Below are 13,616 nucleotides of genomic sequence, written 5' to 3'. Positions count from 1 at the left end.
ATTTTTGTGTGTTATATGTAATGTAGTTAATTACCATTTATGTTTAATAAGTGATATATTTTAGTTACTATATAGAAAAACAATAATAAATTACTTTTTGTTATGGATTAATTTTTAAGAGTAATTAATTTGAATAGGATTGAAATTTATTTACTACTACAACATTACAATGTAAAATCTTTTGTTACGATAATTTTTTCTTTAAATAAAGAATATATGTAAAATCTTTTTTTTTAAAAACGTATAAGACTTTTTTTAATATATATATATATATATATATATATATATATATATATATATATATAACCATTTTATTATATAAAAATTAATAATAAGTATTTCTTTTGTTGTCAATAAATTTAAAATTTAGATTTGAGATTCCCTTTAGGCCAATTTAACGCACTTGATTCCAAAAATATTTTGGTCTTCTCCTGAAAAGTCCATCCTAAATATCATAAAAATCATATACTCTCTGCCTCTTAAAATAATATAGTTCTAAATTTTTTAGATGAAGAAAAGTTTATAAATAAAAAAATAATAATCCTAATAATTATTATCAATATATAAATAAAAATTATTGATATTGTAGTTTTTACTAAAATAATTAATATTATATAAAAAACTAAAATAACATTTTTTTTAAACAATGGAGTGGATGTAACTCAAAAAATGGTTAGTAAAAATAATTTTAGACATGAAGTCAGAGATACAACTCTACCTCTACTGTGCATGTGACTGCAAAATTGGGCTACACCCTCTTATGATTGTGATTCATCCCATAAAAGTTCTGTAAATTAATTACATTAATTGCTTCAGTTGGGTCGGGTTTGTAGGTAAATAGAATATCCCTTTACTTTTACTACATTGCCTAAAATTCTCTGATTGACTTCAACATTTAAATGCCTTTAAAATTAAAGGTGTCCATTGATCACAGACACTGGAAAAAAACAGTATCACCATATATACTTGGAGAAGTCCGTCAAACCATTTGGAATCCGACTTATACACCTTCCATCCCATACAAAACAATCAAAAAAACAAAAACTATTCTTCCACACATAAATAATTAATTAATATATTTATAAAGACAAGTGGGTGTTGGTGATTCTATTCAGATTTCTTTCAATTATTTTAGTAATTCAGATAGATAGTAACAATGGGACTTACTTCCAAATTGAGAAATTTCAACTCCAACTTCCTTTTCCAGCAATGAAACGTAAGTTGCATGTTCAAAATGGTCTCATGCATATAAATATATAATGGTTCATCTTTCTTCTAATTTTACTACAATTTCCTCATGGTTTACAATATTTTGGTTGAAACCATCGTGATGTTAGAACAAAAGAATTTCTCGAATAAATTAAACAATATTGTATTGTAAGGTCGTAATTAATATGTATACCAGGTAGGTGGTGTCTTAGGGCATGAAAACTGTTCTATGGTTTTGAGGTTGACCGGTTTGGTTCCATTGAAATTGAAGGTAGAATTATTCAACGATCAACACAAGGAACCAACGGTTGGGAAACATAAATTAACGTGCAAATTGTATTATGACACGGATTTTGACCAAATGAAGTGACATCGAGGGACTTTAACATGAATTAAATATGTTATAATCTCTTAGATTATTTGTGTCCCTATATACACACTAGTTCCATTCTGGGTAGACAACTTTTGGATGGACAACGATATTTGGCAATATGTCTATAGTCAAATATGAATTATGAAGACGCAATAGAAAAAAAAAAAAAACAAAAAAAATATTGTACTTGATTTGGGTCCATGAGGGTTTCATGAGGCTATATTTAATTTGATATTACATTATTGACTAATTAAAATACCTTAATTATAAATGGTAAAGTAATTATTATAAAAGTTAATGATGATTTTTAATTATAACAATATAGTGTAAATAAAAATATTTATACTATAAGAATATTTTAATTAAATTCTTGTTTATATCCCCATAGTTTGTAAATTTTTATCACTTAATTGAAAGTGGATTAAATAACCGCAATTGTCTCTCTTCCCTTTTCTTTTGTATGATTAATTTGATATAAAAATATAAATGTAGGTGATCTCTCCTTCCAATTAGATATATATAACGTTTGCACAATAATTTTTTTAAAAAAATAAACTTATCTCCTAAGTGAGTAAAACTTTACTTATCTTCCATAAGTTAAAGATAGTTATGATTTAACTCGATAAAATTACAAATGAATATACCTTGTTCCATTTTAAGAATAATTTAAATGTTAGAGTGTGTTTCATATTTGATGGTGTAGCATGCAATTTGATGTAAAGCATACATTTCTCAAAAGAGAGAGTGACAACAAGCAGAAAGAGCAATGTTGATAAGCCCATTGTGGTATTATCTTTGAGTCCACAATCAATGGTGGCTATATAGGCCTAGCCTAAGTTTTAAGGTATGATTATCCTTTTTGGGTATAGCTTGGTAGGCCGAATCATAAGCCCATACTTTACCATTTTAGTTGCAAGAGCAAAAGTCAAATCTTAACCCAATCCCATTAAATGATAATTGGCCCATCTTAACGAACAATCATTCGGTCACTAGAAAAATATAATTTGTTAACTTTATTTTAGAAAAAAGTATAAGTTATTAATTTATGACAAGAGAAAATGTATTAAATATTTAATCACTCAATCAAGTAGAGATAGCTACATTAGTTTCTTTTACATTATCCTTCAATATTGGTGGTCCACTTTTCCTTAAGGAATATCTAAGGATCATATTATTAATATTATCACCACTAAACCTTTTGAAAGTGAAGTTTTCCACAAATTCTGTATGAACATGTATCCCTCAGTAGATTGAATTTTCAATGGATTAATGAAGCAAAGTTGATTCATACATAACTTGTTCATCTGAGTAAAAATACTCGATCTCTTGTGAACAAAAATAGTTATCCCAATATAAACGCTAGTCTTTACAATGAATTATTGTCGATATAAAATCATATATATATTTTTAATATATTACATGACAAACTAGCATTTTAGTTTGCATACATTGATAAAAATTTTATTTTATATAAATAAAATTTATAATAAAAAAATACTACTAAATATACACAATATTTTAAATTGTAATAAATAAATATTATTAATCCTCTCAATTTATTTTAGATTTATGATAAATAAATTATATTTTGTAAAATTATTTTTAGTTATTAATAATTTTTTTAATAAATATTAAAATTTAATTTTAATTAAACATAAAAATGATAGATTAAAATATGTAAGACATTAAGAAAAATTTCTAAAAATATTATTATTGAGACAAAATAGTTAAATACAATCTCATTGAAAATTGATATCTTAAAATAGTCTCTTACAAAATAATTAGTCTAATTTATGTGTACAGAAGGTCAGTCAAAAAATTTGTAATATAAGATAGACACTCAAATGTTATGCTGCAGAAGTAATTGATGCTTCTTCGATCCTTCTAAGGTCATCTTCAATAGATATCTCTTTTTAAGGTGGCAAAATAGGTTTCACTTATATATATCACTTATTTTTACTCTTTCTAATTTAATGCCTTTATAGACATTCTTTTCTCCAATCCAACATCTCTCTTTCGATTATTAAATGAGTCTTACGAAAAATCTTACATTTTTTCATATCATCAATAATTTATTTATTAACTTATTTTACATTAAGTTATAAATTAAGAAAATTTTTATAATAGTATTTTGTGAAATATTTTTTAATGATATAAAATAAAATATTTAACTTAATTAAATTTTATTTAAAATGATGAAATTAACTAAAATTACACAATTACAACAATATATAAAAGACAACTAAAATTGGATGAGAAGTTTATCTTTTTCCATGCTGAACCTTGATGTTTACTTTTTAGGAGTTGATTTTTTTTCCCTCTTCATTGAGGATAACATTATCTAATCCAATTTGAGTTGAAAATAGTGAAATTTTATATTCAATTGCAAACAAAGATGTTTATAAATTTCTTTCACAAGATTGATCTTCAATAGTATCCATTGAAGTGTCAAGATCCATTGTGAAGTTATTAATGGTGATTGAAACATGGGATATCCACACGAAAATGGGAATGAAAATTAAAAATTGTTCATATTTGCGTTATTTTGTGAGTGTGATAAATGTAAAGAATTTTGAGAATTTGGATTAATGATAGGTTAAAAAATTGACATAAAATTAAAATAACGATTAAAGTGGTTTTTATTTGGCTCTATTAAGTGAAAAGAAATTAAAAAAATAATAGTTGAGAGTAGATAAAATTGACTTAAGAAGGAATTTTGGGAAATAAAGAGTCAAAGAGAAGAAGAAAACTAGGAAGGTAGTGAGTAAAAAATATACAATGGAATGATGGATCATATTTATACAAGTATTTATATATATATATATAATTATATTAAAAAACAATTTACAACGTTAAGAAATATAATGTTCAAATTTATTATATAACGGTATTTTTTTCTTAAAATTTAATACACTATAATGGTTAGGATACTATAAATTAATATACAAAAATTTAGTATGTTACAATTTAATATAATGTATAAACGGTTAGTATTTTAACGGTGAGGATAACATTAAAATTTAATATACTATAATTTTTTTTATTATAAATACAATTTTTAATTTTAAAAAAAAAAAAAAAAAAGCACTGGTGTTTCCATAAACAAGGGTGCTAAGAGTATCTCACTATCTTGGGAGTTTAGCACCTAAAATGTCTACACGAGAGACAGCAGTGCCCTACAGCCCTAGCCCACTCAGTTCATTGAAAAAGAAAGAAGAAAAAACACAAGTTTTCATTTGAAGTTATGCATTAACAAATGTTTTTTACATTTTGATTTCTTTACCATTGGTTTTTATTTGATCCAAATCAGATAAAGAATTACAGATTCATCATTGTTTTTGGTCCAATATTTATCGCCCTTACCTTACACTACAATAGGCCCAGTTTGGCCCATTGGAGCTAGCCTCTTAAGTTTTATGGGCTAGAGTGGTCTGTCCAATATGGATCAAATATTTTACTAGGTTTATGATATATACACCTCCTTTTTTCTATAAGTACACCTCCTTTTTTTAAAAAAATAATTAAAATTTAAAATATTCTTAATTTTTTTTAATTTTGTATTTTGTAATTTTTAATTTTACATCCACAATATTTAATTTAATTTTTTTTCACATATTTTCTTTCTTTTTTTCAATTTTTACATGCACCCCCTTATCTTTCCTTCACCTCACCTATTTTGGTAGCATGTGAAAACTAAAAGAGAAAAAAAAATGTGAAAAAAAAGAAAAAAATAGCAAATTGAAAGTTAAAGATATAAAATTAGAATTTTTTTTTAAAAAAAACTATAATTTTTTATAATTTTTTTTTTAAAATAAAGGAGGTGTACTTATTAAAAAAAGGAGGTGTATATATCATGAGTCATTTTACTATTTACTGATGGGCTCCTGGACCACCAAAAGCTAGAAACAGGCCTATCAACAATCTAGAAATGGGCTACCCATTCCATAGGGACTTCTTGGACAATATAATAATGCCACATTTTTCTACTATTTTACAAAGAAGTAATAAAGGAAAAATAAATATATTTAGTCTTTTAAAATTTATTCAATATTTATCATGTAAAGAAATTAAGAATGTAACAACCCATCATAATCTATACTTAACGAAACCAACAACTAGCAAAGAAAACAACTACCATTACCTAAGATTAACACATAGATTGATCTTGGAATCACAATAACAATACACACATAAAGGTTGCTTCACCAACCAAAAATACTATACAACTTTGTTTGTGTGTATGCGTGCATGTGTACAATGATCCAAAACTATGAGTAATCTTAGATTGTCAGTCAAACAATATTTATGCAGTCGGTTACATTGGAGTAACCCAACAAAATTAGTAGCAAGTCATCCACTAATATGGCCTTACAAAACTCACAACTTGCCTCCAGCTAACCTTACTTTACTTCCATAAAAAATATGATCATTGTAGTCTAACTATTAGAAAACATGCAAGATTAAACTATATTTCAAAATAATAAACATATAGCAAGTATAAAAGTAAAGACAATTATAATAATCACCAACACCAACATGTAAACCAACAATAACTCAACTCATGGTTCACAACATATCAACATAAAAAACACCTCAACATGGTATCATCAAGTTTAAAAGACAAACAACTCAAGCATATCAAACTTACAACATAATCATGCCATTCAACAATATAATTACCAAAGCATATGAACAACACCAAATTACACCACATGACATGCATACACCTCAACTAATGATTCATTGCGCATTCAACTATGAAGATCTTCTACAAAATGGTAAGTAGTGTAAGTGGTTTGATCCTACCAAACTCACAAGACCTTTTTAAACCTACTTAGTCAATAGCTAAACTGGGATACCAATCCCGAACAACATAGTTTCTTGGATGTCGCCACTTAAATTAGAAGGTCTAGTATTCCTATTAGGGTAGAACAACTTAGGTATGAATCTATCACAACATTAGATTGTAACACTAAACCCACTATAGCTTTAGCTCACCAACTACCTTCCAAATAATACTACACCCCTTTGGTACTTAATTAGGGACTAAGTCCTCAACCTTGTACTATTGATCATTTTATACATGTATGTCTCAACATTGCTCATATACGGATCAACATTGGTCACTTTATTATCAATATAGTCCAACCTGACCCCTATACCGTGGTCGTTTATAGTCGGTATGCTTTGACTTGGCCTACATACCTCATAAACTAAGGTCTTAAAGGAGACTCAACAATTTATTCAAAGAGATAACACTTAATGAGGGTTTTCAATAATTATACTTGTAGAGCACCATACCAATATCCTCACTATGGGATATCCAACTTTCATAAACAATCTTTTCTCTAGTCATAAGTCAATCAACATACCTAAATACCTATAACATTTTCAACATCACACTTCAATAGTATATCAACACAACATACCTAAATGCCTAAAGCATTCATATCACCACACTTCAACAATTTTAAACAGTTATAATCATATATATATATATATATATATATATATATATATATATATATATATAATCCTTGATTAACATACATAGAACAAATATCATCAATCAACAAGCAACATGCAATAAATTCATCCAACCTATCCATGTTCACAAATTAATCATGCAAACAACAAGTTATTGTAAGGCAACCAATGCCTGGTGCTATCCACCTTACGTCTAATGCCATTGAGGCAAGTAGCCCTTTGCCTTGCCTATGTTCAACGGCATTCAATCTGTGCCCGATGTTGATGAGGTAGTGACCCTTGAACCCCATGTCTGGTGTGGAAAAGTTTCATACTCGACCCCAATTCAAGTAGAGACGATTCTCCCTCTTCACACCCGGTGTCACTCCTTTAGCGCTTGACACCTATCCTAGTAGAGCTAATTCTCTCACCTCATGTCTAGTACCATTCAAACCACGCCCGATGTGATAAGTCATAGGTTATTCTCTCTTCTCACATCCAATGCCACCATTTGTACACCCAACGTGAGTTCGACCACCATTTCTACACCCAACGTGAGCAAGATAAAGGCCCAATGATTTGAGCCATATCCAGTGCCATGAAGGCATGCTTGATGCGATGATTAGTTATGCACTTTGCAAATGCTTAAATTTTCTCACAACACTTGAAAATCATAAAATTTCCACATGCAATGCAACAATCTATATGCATACATCAACCACAACTCATTTTCAACCAAACATAGCACATGCAACAACATTCATGGTAGAATCATCAAGATTTCTTCAACATGCTAGCAACACTCAAAACTGCACCTTTTATCATACAATTCAAAAATTCAACATAGATAACCACATTTTGATGGCAATATCAAGCAATATACACATCATACAATTTAACACAAACAAGGTTCTAATTTCCTATACCTTGAAGTCGAAGTGAACCGAGAAAGGAGAAGAATAAAGGAACGCCTCTAAGCTATCACTGAAGCTTTGCTCCAACACCACCTTGATTCTCAGCTTTTAGGCTTCGAATCAATAATCCAATGATGATCCTTACATACTCGGGGAGCCTAGAAAAAAAAAAAAGAAGAAGAATCAGAATCTTGTAACTTCTCTCTCTAATTTATCTCTCTAAGGGTTCTTAAGAACTAAACTTATAAAGTTCAATTCTTAAAAAAAAATGTTATATACTTCTCCTTTTAAGGTCAAACTAGACATTTGTCTAGAAAAACCCTCTAAAACACCTAACGATTCCTCAAGAATTTTTTAACTCCCAGAGTCTCTCAACGTCATACCTTTGAACACCACAATATATAATTATTGCTAAAAAGACAATAATTCACAAAAACTTACAATATTACAAAGAATAATAGTAAGATAATATTTTAGGAAGGTTTAGAATTATTGAAAAATACAAATAATTACTAGCACAAAATTATTCAAATTTAATTGGTGGTATCTAGTTTTAATATTTGTATCATTGTATGTAACAACTTTAAAAACTTGGAATGAGAATATTTTTTCCATGGGGATTTTATCCGGCTTAAGCAATACTATTTGTAGTAGAAGGTGCATGTGATCTCTACTAAAAGGTTAGATTTTAAACATTAAAACATTAACAATTGCAATAATATTTTCGAGAGGTTAAATTCATGTTACTGAAACTATTTATAGTGCGGAAATAACTAAAAATGAAGCTTATGAAAAAAATGTAGGACCATACAAGACCTACAAGAAACAAGGACATTAGGAGCAGACGAAAACAAATTATTATCATCAAAGGAAATATATAGCATTAAACAAACTATACATTTAATTTTCCAGGAGCACCACCACACATGTAGATATTCGTAGTCCTTTGTAGATCCACCAAGTTTTTGGTCGCTAAACATCCAATATCCGTAGCCCTTTCCTAACAATCCAACTGGGTTGGTTTGGCCCATTTAAGCTTGCCTAAGTTTATTGGGCCAGAGGGGGCAGTTCAAGGCTACGGGTTGGCCCATTATATTAAGTACACATCTCTTTTTCTTTTTTTAATAAAAATAAATTCTTAAAATATCATGAAAAAAAAATAAGAAGAAAATTATAAAGTAAATAATAAAAGAGTAAAATTAAAAAAATACAGGATAAAAAATTAAAATATTTTAAAAATAAAAAAAGGTGTACTTATAATAAAAGGAAGGGTGATATATATATGATGAGCCTTGATTTTGGGCCATTTATAAAAGGACTAAGGCTTTGAACTGCGCGCCTGAGCCACCCATTCCACAAGATAAAGATAATTGACTTGCTCGTTTCCACCAACACGTACTTTATTCTATTCATTTATAAATCTTTATTTTATATAGTTAAGATTGATAATAAATAATTATTTTAACATATAAATATATAGTAACTGAATAAAGATAGAAAAAATATAGTAATTAAATTTATAACAAATATATTTTTTTAAATAAATAAATTATATTTTAGATCTACAATAGATAACTTAATTTGTTATATAAAATAATTTTTAATTATAAATACATTATTTTCTAAAATATTAAAATTATTTTTATTTAAAGGTAGAGATAAAAGAATACATATCGAAAGAGAGATATAATTAAAATGTTCAAGTATATAAATAAAAATAATTAAATTATAGTTTTAAATAGTTGAGAGATTTTTTTAAAGCTAGTTGAGAGAGTAATATGAAATACACTTATACACATATGAAAAAGAGAAGAAAGATAATAATAACAGTATGTAATCTAGAGAATTAAAAAAAGTGAAAACTTCGTCACATATATTCTAATTTAAAATATAAGAAGGTAATTTATATTTGCAGAACTCTGAAATATATATATATATATATATATATATATATATATATAATCATTTTGAAGAAAAGGTTTTTATGTATTATTTTTTTAACAAGAACAATTTTTAAAAATTTTCTTCGGCAAGAACTTTTTAAGAATTTTTCTTAATCTCTTGTCCCTTTAAATTTATTTCTTTCTATATTTCTTTTAAAATAAATTATCAATAATAAAAATAAACTTGTATCATACTATAAATAAACATTAAAATACCATGTCATGAAACAGAGGCACAAAACATAATTATTTAATTTGTCTATTTCTCATGTCATAAGGATTCTGATCCTTTTGAAATAGATAAGAAAATAAACACACGTGAAAGAGGTTAAACCACATGAATTTAGAAACTAAAGCAATAATTAAATCATAAAATATATATTTTCACAAGCGATATTTGTTAGAAAAATGTTCTGTAAAAATTAAAACGAGTCAACAGAAAGTCATTTCCTTTAATTTTGAGGTTTTTTTTAAATTTTTTTATTTATGTATATAGGAAAAATAAATAAATAAAAGATAAAAGAAATTGTATATGATATAATACATGCATTTTCTATGTTGAAATCATGAGTTTGTTAGACATATCGTTATAGCGGTCACTAAAGTAGTCATACACGATACACCTGGTCAAATGAGAAACCCCATGTTGTCTGTACATGCAAGGTTTGGCCACGTAAATTAACATTGTGCAACACATGCTTGTTTCTGTGCAGCATTGCAATTATTGTCCCAAACCTACCTTCCTATACTTTATCTTTTCGAATTATAAAATATTTAATTGATATGTTATTATATATCTTAGAATAAGCAAAGATTCATACAAACTTTAGCTACATAAATAGGCTACTATAATTTCTGATTAAAATACTGTCATGTAAGATATATTATATCTTTGAGTAACAAATACATTAAGATGCTACAGCCAATACAGAATGATGTGTTGAGTTGATTTCATTTATGAGTAGGAAATTATATAAAGTAATCAATTGTAAACTAAAAAATTAGGTAAACAAAGACAAAATTTTAAGTCAAATTAATTTTCAACAATAAAGAGTATGTTTGAGAAACTATTTTGATCATGACAAACAAAAATTATCACTCTTCAAAAGCACAAAAATACAAAATAAAAAATGTAATTTTTAGTTGAACATGAGTTTTAAAAAAATTTAATACCAATTCAAATATACACATAGGCATTGAGCTTATATTGCTCTTTCCCCATACAGCAATAAGGAAATTGCAATAAAATTTTTGAAACATAAAATTCATGTCACCAAAGCTATTTATGATGAGGAAATAAATTAAAACGGAGTATATGACAAAATGTAGAACCAAAGAAGACTTGTAGAAAAAAAAAACACTAGGGACAACCCGGACCAAATTATTACAAAACACTACAATAAAATAGATTTTTAGTGATATTTAATATGATTTTTAGTGGCAATAAAAATCGCTACAAAATCTTTTACCGATATTTCACACATTAGTCATTGTATGCAGTGTCGCTAAAATATTTACCGACAATTATTCTATATGCTGGTAAAGACCTTTATAATAGTCGGGAAAAGTATATAACTTTTTGTATCATTTGTTACTGACATTTAAAATTATCACTAAAAGTTTAAGAAAAGATTTATAATTTTTTAATTATCTTATTTCTAGTCGATGTAGGATTTGTAAGATAAGTACAAATATTCTTTAGTTACCTTATTTCTAATTGATGTGAGACTTATAAGATGAAGGTTATCTTCTAAGTATATATTCTTTAATTTTTTTTAATTATCTTATCACCTAAATACCAACTTAGAATAATAAGTTATAGGCCTAACTCAACCTTATAAAACGTACTCGTAAGGTGAGAGTTATCATTCACTTATATACTCTTTAATTATTTTATTTCTAGTCGATGTGAGACTTAAGTTTTTTCTAACAAATAATTATCGCTAATAATAAATTTTAATGGGATGTAAATACATTTTTAGTGGCTATTATATAATAGTTATTAATATTTTTATTAAACAATAAAATAGAGACAATTAATTTATTACTATTAAATAATTGTCGATAATACTAAATTTTGTTGTAGTGAAATAAGAAAAGATATAGTATGCATTAAGCATACTTAATTTATGTTTCTCAAAACAACACACTTGTTGAGGCAAGGTGATCGATATCACTTATTTCAGAATAGATGTTCATGATTATTTATAAATAAGAAAGGTAATTAGGTTATCTGTCACTCATTTGTTTATCTTATACAAGAAGTATACCTTCATAATTCCCTCTTTCCATCAGCAAATACTTTATTGTTTAATATTATTTTCCCCGACTTTTTGACCAACTCCACCTCAATAGCAAATCTTCCACACAATGGTTGGAAAGTAAGTCAATGAAGTAAAACATCAATTTTTTTGGTAACTATCATTTGTGAAGCTTTAGTTAATTACTTGAACTACTAAATACTAGAAATAAGGAAAGTAAAGCTGTATTTCTTTATGTGCAATATTTGTGGACCTACAAAATGCTAAGAACTGGGATAGCAAAATATCATTATGGTATTTGGATTCTTAAGTTACTTATATCCTTAAGGATTTATGCTTGCTAAAAATGTAGAGACATAGTATAGAACATTGACATGGAATGTAAATACTACTTGAGATGATAGAACAACTTCCACAAGTTGCCAGCATTTGCTAATTAACCGATATCAGACTCAACTTCATATACCTTCATCAGTAAACTAGATATGAACAAAAGATGTTAACATATATATATATATATATATATATAATGTGATTGTTTATCCCTAAAACTAAAATCTTAAGGATCTTTTCGTAAATGAAAAATCTTAGAGGCAACAGTACAATAGGTTCAATATGCTAGTTTCCAAATGTCTAGAACAAAAGCATCTGACTATAACATGCATTTAGTATTTGAGAAAATAACGAAAAATGTTATTAAAGTGAACAAAAATAGCATTATTGTTATTAATGGGAGTGCACGTTCTGCATTTTCTGGATTACTTTCTTTTTTTTGGTCCGAATCATTTTCTGGATTGCTAACTAGTTCTTATATTCTTATTACAATTGCAAAGGTTTTTGAAGTGTTCCTATTTAGTTCTTTAAACAGAAAATGTTGACGAGTTTTGTAAAATTTGCACGATTTGTGTTTTTCGTCAAAAACTTATTTTATATGTTTTTATAAATAATTAATATTTATTGTAAAAACTTATCGATTTACATAATTATTCGTGCATTTCGAGTTACCACTATTCATATGCTAAACGCTGGTGTCATTTTGTTAATGATTTAAACATTTTTTTTTAGTCATCGTAAAATACACAGTTTTTTTTTTAATTTTAATTCTTATAAAAAAAAATTCTTTGATTTGTATCGCTCAAAAGTAGAGCTGTCAAAACGGGTAACCCGGCCCGGCCCGGCCCGGCCCACCACGGGTTGAGCCTTTGGTGGGCCAACCCAACCCGGCTCGTTTATTGGTGAGCTGGAAAAAATTGAGCCCGGCCCGGCCCACCACGGGTTGGTGGGCTAAACGGGTTGGCTCACCTAATTTGAAAAAATCACCTAATTTGAAAAAATCACCTAATTTAAAAAAATGTAATCAAATTTAATGCCCAATCCTGCAAAAATAGTATGCACATAAGCTTTTCTAGAGAAAAGTAAATAAATTCCTACACTAATTACATAATTTGAA

The sequence above is a fragment of the Cajanus cajan genome, chromosome 5 (assembly GCF_000230855.2).
Source record: "Cajanus cajan strain Asha chromosome 5, NIPB_CcT2T_4, whole genome shotgun sequence".
Taxonomy (NCBI): domain Eukaryota; kingdom Viridiplantae; phylum Streptophyta; class Magnoliopsida; order Fabales; family Fabaceae; genus Cajanus; species Cajanus cajan.
The sequence above is the reverse complement of the archived record's forward strand: the minus strand, read 5'-3'. Positions refer to the sequence as shown.